The sequence below is a fragment of the Rhineura floridana genome, chromosome 5 (assembly GCF_030035675.1).
Source record: "Rhineura floridana isolate rRhiFlo1 chromosome 5, rRhiFlo1.hap2, whole genome shotgun sequence".
NCBI classification, from domain to species: domain Eukaryota; kingdom Metazoa; phylum Chordata; class Lepidosauria; order Squamata; family Rhineuridae; genus Rhineura; species Rhineura floridana.
Genome location: NC_084484.1, coordinates 9,981,553 through 9,989,601, shown reverse-complemented (window position 1 = coordinate 9,989,601; position 8,049 = coordinate 9,981,553). Strand labels below are relative to the sequence as shown.

At 40.1% G+C, this 8,049-nt stretch overlaps 1 pseudogene; it reads right to left on the bottom strand.

Moving 5' to 3' along the window:
- Positions 1-4,694: 4,694 nt before the first annotated feature.
- LOC133386341 (5S ribosomal RNA) lies at positions 4,695-4,813 on the bottom strand (annotated as a pseudogene).
- Between the last annotated feature and the right edge of the window lie 3,236 nt (positions 4,814-8,049).

Here is an 8,049-nt window from a genome sequence, read left to right as displayed (position 1 = left end):
AATGTTGCATCAAACAAATGTTATCCCACATTTTCTAGTGCATTTTCCTGTCACTTTCCCCTTACAGCAAAAAATCTGATTTTGGAGCAGAAGAGAGTTTGCTGCACAAGAGTTCCAAATCCACTTCACTTGTGCAACCTGAATTTGCCAATAGGTGAATAAATCCCTCCTGAAAATAGCTACAGTCTGGAAGTGCCCTTAGTATAGACTCTACGCCAAGTATTTGGAGAATTATAGGATTAGTGTAAACATTGTAATCCACTATACCTGAAACGTGTTTTAATAATCAGCGAACCCAAGATTTTAAATTATTTCTGTGCACAAATCTCATGATGATTGACATGAAAAAGGTCTTAGGTTTTTAATTTAGCAGCACAACTTTTTCTCCGAAACAAATATGCAGTTATAATTAATTAACTTGCTGCTATCTTTATGTCAAAACACTGAAGCAAGACATATGTCTTCTGGATCTTTTCAGAGTTTAAAAATACAGTAAATGTGTGGAACAAATTTAACATTATATTGCTGCAATAAGCATATAAATGAATTGCCATGTAGCTGTTCTGGAAATGTGCTTTCATTCTAAATAATAAAAAAGACAAGTTCCTGGATTCAGAGCATCCTGAAAATGAGTTTCTGTGCCTTTGAATCTTCTCGTGGGCACCAGGGAAAGCACTAGACCCCTCCACTAGAGATTCTGAAGTGGAGACTTTCATATGGTTGTAGGTCTGAGATACACGGAGATGGCTTCACTCAAACTGTATGGTCTTTAAATGATTGTAACATTAGATTCTATGCTTATTTAAACCTTCAAAAACTTTTGAAGACCTATGAGAATGGAAATAGTAAATGAAAGGGGGGGAAAGCTTTCAAGGTATAGTTTTGCTAATCCCTCATGCAATCCTTCTGCTCAAATTCTTATGCACTGAAGAAAACAGCATTGAGTTGAAGTTTTTCAAAACCTCACTCCCACTGGTTAATTTACAATTCAGCATTGATAGTACAGTTAAGAGGACCTCACCCCATTCCAGTGTATAGTAAACAGGAGGGATGAGGAGCCTCAGGCCTGGAGTCCATTAGGGTTGCCAGGTCAGAAGCATACCAAACACTGAGATTTCAGGGGCAGGCCTGAGTGATATCACTGGGGTGGGTCCTAGTGATGTCTTCAAGCATGAAACATTAAGCATCAACCACAGTTGCTTGGAGCATACAATTCAAACAAAAACATTTCTTTGATTAGAAATTAAGATAGAAATCTTAGCTAAAAATGGAGCCTGGGTAGAGAACATTTAATCTAGCCTACTTGCTTCTGGCAAGAAGGGTTTCAGTGCCCTCAGGCCAGGCCAGTCACCAGAAGGTCATTATAGGAAGAAAAGAGCTTAGTGTTGCGGAGATGATAGATGAGAGCACACATGAGTAAAGAGGGGTGCCCCTGAAGGCTGCAATTCTAAACACACTTACTAAGGGACTAAGCCCTTACATCCTATTCCTAACCAAAAACCAAAACTAAAAAAATCCTGGCAGCCAGTCAGCAAAGGTCACAGAAATCCCCATACAGCACAACTTGACCCGGGGGCTGCAATTAGTGCAGAATGCTGTGGCACAATTGCTGACATGAATGACCCTATCAGAACATCATACCTCTGCTCGGAAATCTGCACTTGTTGCAGATTTACCAGCAGGCCAAGTTCAAGGTGTGCTTTCCATGTTATGCGTGCCACATAGTACTTGTTCTGCTCTTGTAAGAAATCAGTCCTTTAGTGTGGCAGCAACTATGCTTTGGAACTTCCTGCCTATTGACATTAGGCTAGAAACATTCTTCTTTAGGCAAGCTTACCCAGGCCTGTAGAAGCTATTGTGTTTTTAAATCTGCTTTAACTCATTGCTGGTTTTATTATTTTGAATATTTTTAAATACCTGTCTTTAACTGCTTTTGCCAATAATTTTATTGTTTTAATTCTTTCTGTAAACCGCAAGGTTTTTTACAATAAAGCAGTATATACATGTTGTAAATAAAGTGCATAAATAAATTTTAGCATCACTGTGGCCCTTGAGTCTCCCCACTTTTAGGAACAAAGGACATTATACCAACTCAGGCCATTTGGTACCATCTAGCTCAGTACTGATGACATGGACTAGCATTGGCTCTGCAGGATTCCAGGTAATAGTCTTTTCCAGAAATTGAATTTTGGACCTTTGTATGCAAAGCATAAGCCCTACCACTGAGCAGCAGCCTTCCCCTGTTTACAAAAAAATCATTTAAAATAGTTCTTTTCAATTTACTAATGAATGCACAGCATGCTAGGGCAGATCCACACCATTCATTTAAAGCACATTCAACACACATTTGAAGCACATGAATCACACCACATAATCCTGGGTGTTGGAAGTGGGGCAAGAACAACTCCTGTTTGGGTTCTTTTGTTTGTATTCCAGAAGGAACATAGCTGGCAAGGCTTACCTATCTTTACTTGTGCTGTTCTCTACCTAACTACCTTCCATTGTAAACTGATATGCTCAGGGAAGCTGACCTGCCCCTCCTTCCTTTGTCTTCTTCTTAGATTGTCTGAGGAGAGAGGAGACATCTTTGTCTTTGTTCTCTCTCCTGAGCCATGAGGGCAATACCCAAGTCTGGGCATTGCACCTCCCACTTAGTTAGTTAGAACTAGGTATGCCTTTCCTATCTATTTTCCTATGTATTTCTATAAATAAAGTAGCTTTTCTTATTTTACGAAGTCTTAAGTTTCAGTGAACTATATGCAGGGTAAAAGCCTGCTACTTAGGTAAATACACACATTGGCACACATGCAGCTCAGACACTGAGTATCTCTGTATATTTCCCAGAGCTTGGAAAAGTTACTTTTTTGAACTGCAGCTCCCATCAGCCCAATCCAGTGGCCATGCTGGCTGGGGCTGATGGGAGTTGTAGTTCAAAAAAGTAACTTTTCCAAGCTCTGATATTTCCATAACACTAGGAATGGTAGTTTGTTAAGGGTGATGAGAACTAGAACTGTGAGGAGCTACACTTCCCAGAATTCTTTAGGAGAAGTCATGCACTTTCAATGCTAGTTGGATGTGCTTTAAATGTATTGTGTGGATCTACTTCATAAACTTTGCCTATATGTAAGAAGTTTTATGATCATGGACTACTCACCATCTCTCAGCCTAATCTGACTCTCAGGGTGAAAACAACAGAGGGGAACCATGACCACCCCAAGGAAGAAGGGCACACTTAAAATGTAGAGAAAATAATAAGGTACAACTATAGTGTGAAATCAGATACATATGGGGACATAGTATGTAGAAATATTTATATAAGAATGACTGTCAGAGATGTTTATTATTTACACAACCTGTAAAAATATTTATAGTGCAATCCTATGCATGTTTTCTCAGAAGCAAGTCCCAATGGGGCTTACTCAAACAAGGAAGCGTGCACAGGATTGCAACTTCAAATTATAAGGAACTTCACTCACCCAACCCAAAATTCAAGATCATGCCACTTTAAGCTGTTTATATTTATTTTATGGTTATTGGATTTTAAATGGATTTATTTATTGTTGTAAGCTGCCTTGGTTTCCAACCCTACCTCACAGGGTTGTTGGAAATATTCCATATACACATACACTGGAAATGTAAAAATACTTACACCCCATATAATAGTTTATTGTCAAAACCAATTGGTCATTGCAGAACATTTTTTAAATAAAACCAGTATTAGTTTACTACAAAATAAAAGCAGTAACACTTAGGTAAGCCCTGCCTAATTGCTTTAAAAATAGGATTGGAGGGGGAGAGAAAGATTTACAACACAAACACAATCCTTCACTATGTTCACTCAAAACCCCCACTGATGTACAGCACAATCCTAACCATGTCTACTCAAAAGTAAGTCCTATTGAATTCAACGGGGTTTACACCTGGTATGTGGGACTAGCATTGCAGCTTTACTCCCAAAAAAGTGAGTTATAGGATTAAGCTTCATATTGGGAAGGTTTTCAAAACAGGCTATGAATTAGACAAATAAACTGCTCTGTTCAACAGCCCACAAAAATGTAAACTTTGTTTGACCTCATAATTAGAAAAGTGTAACACATTGTAATCAAAAGCTGCATGTACACTTCTTTTCAATTTCTGTTCAAAAATTACTTGAAAGGTAATATGTATAATTTGCTATTTTTGCAAGTAATTAAAAAACCCTGTATGTACACTTTTTATTATAATCATAAATGAAATTGTTTAAACAGTTGCCTACCAAGATCCTGCTCTGATTTTTGTTCTACATCTCGTGACCTGCACACAATTTATGAGATTTTCAGACAAGCAGAAAAAGACAACTGTTTTCTGGCCTTACAATGGGTTCTAGCTATTGCCTGGACGTCAACAAATCCCTTGTCAATCACAACCCTGACTTTACTTACATGCTAAAAACATGAAAGGGTGGGGTTGGAGCAGCCAGCTATGAACTCATTTAACAGAAGGGGCAGGGGTGACATTTTCATGTATATCTCTTGAACCAGACCTCCTTGAAACTTTTTTTTTAATGAAAGCTGAGAGCCCAGAGACCCAGTTGTTGTTGCTATATGCCTTCAAGTCAATTACTACTTATGGGAACCCTATGAATCTTTTGGATATATTCATAGGATTTTCATGGTAAGAGGTATTTAGAGGTGGTTTACCATTGCCTTCCTCTAAGTCTATGGCACCTGTTATTCTCAGGCGGTCTCCCATCCAAGTACTAACCAGGCCTGACTCTATGTAGCCTCTGAGATCAGACGAGATCAGGCATGTTCAGCCTAGTATAGCCGTAGGCCCAAAGACCCAGGGAGGACCCCAAAAATCCAGAGTCTCCAGGCAAAAACTGGAGATCTGGCAACCCTAGTATGGAATGTGGCCTTAAATTTTCATAATGCTTCTTGCTTAGCTGGATGGAAGAACGAGATGTCTGTGTTAATGTGTGTAGAAGGTAGCCTAGTGTACAAAGGTGATATTCACATTCATTTCTCTGCCACTTTTGCCTAGTGTCCTGCCCACCATGTTGATTACTAAAGAAACCAACCCTAAATCCAAACACCTTTTAAAAAGGGAAACATTTGCACATTTCTACACTCCCCCTAAAGGAGCAGGTCCGTAGTTTGGGGGTCTTATTAGATCTGCTCCTGTCACTTGAGGCTCAGGTAGCCTCGGTGGCACGGAATGCATTCTACCAGCTTCGGCTGGTAGCCCAACTACGACCCTATCTGGACAGGGAGAACCTCGCCTCAGTTATTCATGCTCTGGTAACCTCTAGATTGGATTACTGTAATGCACTCTATGTAGGGTTACCTTTGAAGACGATTCAGAAACTTCAGCTAGTGCAGAATGCTGCGGCCAGAGTTCTTACTGGGATGAAGAAATTCGACCATATAACACCTATTCTGGCCCAACTGCACTGGCTACCTATATGTTTCCGGGCCAGATTCAAAGTGTTGGTTCTTACCTATAAATCCCTTAACGGCATCGGACCGCAATATCTGATGGAACGCCTCTCTCGCTATATACCTACCCGTTCACTGCGCTCGACATCTAAGGCCCTTCTCCGGGTCCCAACCCATAGGGAGGCCCAGAGAACAACAATTAGATCTAGGGCCTTTTCAGTGGTGGCCCCCGAATTATGGAATGCCCTCCCAGATGAGATACGCCTGGCGCCTTCTTTGTTATCTTTTCGGCGCCAGGTAAAAACCTACCTCTTAGCCCAGGCATTTTAAACTTAAATTTAATTTTATTTTAAACTTAACTGTAACTGTATTTTTATTTTATTCGTATTTTAATTTTGTTTTTAAATATGTTTTATATTGTATGTTTTAATCCACACTTGTTTGTTTTTAAATGTGGTTTTATTTTGCTGTACACCGCCCTGAGAGCTTGTTGCTATAGGGCGGTTTAAAAGCGTAATTAAATAAATAAATAAATAAATAAATAAATAAATAAATTCTACTCTAAAATGGGAGACTCAGATTTTATTGTTCTATTTAATATTGAGGGCCTCATGGCCAAAAGGTATATAAATATTTTAAACTAACCTGAAGATGGATGTGGTTAAAGACTGTCTGGTTGCCATAGTTCTCTCTCTCTCTCTCTCTCTCTCTCTCTCTCTCTCTCTCTCTCTCTCACACACACACACACACACACACACACATACACACACACACACCATTGGTGGAGCTGCTATGATGTGGTCATAAGGTCAATTTAGTGCTGGGCTGAAATTCTCACACAAAGATATTGCACCTACACAAAAGCGGGTTGTGATAGGATTTCTTGAGTGGAAAAGATTTTTCTCCAAAATTTTTGTGAAGTTGGGGCCTGACACTTACCATAACTATACAAAGTGATGGAGGATTCCCCCCCCGCTCTGTATTTTTTTAAAAAAGGCTACTGCACTACTCAAAGTAACACAGGACTCACTGCCACACTTCCAGGAATGGCTTGAAAATGATGCAACAGTGTCCAGACACTTTCGAGGCATTCTAAGAAGTAGGAAAGTTTAAGGTAGAAGAGATGGTGGCCTAAGGGACAGAGGAGTCATTAGGTTGAGAGAGGGAACAAGGAGACAGGGCTCCTGGATGTTGTTAGCCAGAGTGAGGCAACTGCCTCAGACAGCAGTTGCTGAGAGCAGCACCAGTAGCAGCTCCTCAGCCATTCCTCCTGGGACAATGGTCAACCCCCTTTGCTGGAGGACAGAGCTGTGTGTACTGCATGGCCTATCCTAACACCACCTAAGCAAGTCTGCGGCCCTCAGGGGCTAGTCTGTCACCGGTGATGAAGTGAAGAAATAACTGCCAGACCAGTCAGTTTCTGTTTGTAGAACAGGAAGGGGTATCACCAGCATTTGGCAGCAAGCAAATGCCATATAGCAGATAATCAAGCAAGAAAGCAGATGGGCCAGGCAGACTCATGACCCAAATCAGAAGCTATACAGGAACCCTATTGGCCCTTTAAGTCATCTGCTCCTGCTGAGATTTCAGTCCATCTGCTGTGGTGGTTCTGTAGGAAGACTATCAGATTCCTCCTTTGCATGATATAGGTGCAGAGAACAGTGCAGAGAGAGTAAGCTGTCTCAGTCATGCCACAGAATTCACAGCTCAAGATTAACTTTACAGTGTGAATCTGTGATCCACAGATTTAGTGTGGAGACTGAATGCCTTGTTTTGATTTGACGATATCTTTGGCTTTGCGTCCCCGAATAAAACAGATATTTTAATTTATTTCAGTTAAATCCCACCTTTTTCCAAGGAGCTCAAGTTGATATACAAACATGGTTCTCCCCCTCCCCATTTTATCCTCACAACAACCCTGTGAGGTTAGGCTGAGAGAAAGTGACTGGCCTAAAGTCACCCAGTGAGCTTCATGGCCAAGCGGCGATTCGAACCCTGGTCATCCAGGTCCCAGTCCAACACTCAAATGACTACACCACACTGATTCTCAGTATGAGGTTTTGTTCAATGTATATATTCTGTGTTTTCTCCAGCTGCTGGAATGTCATTCAATTTATCCACATAGCTTATTCTGTTTGTTTTACAGTGATTTATAGAGCTCCATGTGTTCTGAATGAGCACTTTAATTCCTCTTGCGTTTTTTACTGATGCTTCCACTGGGTTGGCTGTCTATGGGGCTCCTCAGTTATAGTTCTAACAAAGTGATTCAGCCATAAGTGGTGGCAAAGTGCTTTGTGAAGGTTGAGGAAATCAACCTTGGTATACTAACCTGATTTTTTCTATAGTTTTAGGGTGTTCCTTGACTATTATTTTGGGTTACCCATTAAAACATCTATTTATTCAAATTACAAACTTTTTATCAGCAAATAAATTAGCACAGAGTTTAAACTTTTTAATAAAGATACCTGCTTTTTACAGCCTTGCACATTAATTCCTAGCCGTGTGTGTGTATTTATTTCTTTAGATTTATACACCCTATATCAAGGTAAAAAAGAACATTTTGAAGCTATTAAAAACAGAGTGTTTCCTCTTTTGGAATCCCACAATCTGAAAGAAAAGAAAACCACTGAGG